The sequence below is a fragment of the Oncorhynchus mykiss genome, chromosome 3, assembly GCF_013265735.2.
Source record: "Oncorhynchus mykiss isolate Arlee chromosome 3, USDA_OmykA_1.1, whole genome shotgun sequence".
Taxonomy (NCBI): domain Eukaryota; kingdom Metazoa; phylum Chordata; class Actinopteri; order Salmoniformes; family Salmonidae; genus Oncorhynchus; species Oncorhynchus mykiss.
In genome coordinates, this window is record NC_048567.1 from 75,534,090 (window position 1) to 75,534,792 (window position 703).

Consider the following 703-nt stretch of genomic DNA (forward strand, 5'->3'; position numbering starts at 1 on the left):
TTCAGATGAATTACAATAATCTAAATGTGATTTATGTCATTCTGAGCACAGTGGGTAGAAGCCCTAATCAGGTTACGCACCCAATGCATATGTGTCCAGTAAATGTCTCGAAGATCCATTAAATTAAAATACGCCTGTCAAATTTCCAGCGACACATTTTCATAATGGAAACCCTGCTTTGTGTATGGTTGCTGCAAGTGTAACCTTGTCCTCAACTTTAGCCTAGATTCAGCTAGACTGGAGGAACACAGAACATAGCCTCATAGTGGTATAGTTGTAATGTGTAAAAATAACCGACAAGAGCGATTCTTGGTTTGGCACAAAGCAAGTCACAAATAGCATTTTTTTGGCAAACAGCCAAGCTTTATCTAAACTCATAATATCATAATTTGGATTGTCAAACCTCCTTTTGACTTGTACAGTCATGTTGAAAGGACTGCCCAATATTTAAATGCTTTAAGACAAATAATCAGAATATATACATTTGTCTTCCTCTGAAAAGTAGAAGAGCATGTTAGAACATGGATACTTAAAATATAGTGATTCTCACAAGGCAGATAAAACGATTAAGTGCCTATTCAAACATGTTAATCGAAGGTAGCAAATGTAGTTTTTTTCAGTGTGTATAATTCTTCTATTGTTTATCCCTTCTTTTTTGGGGGGGGGGGGGGGGGGGGGGGGGGTGCTTATGCAGCAAATATCG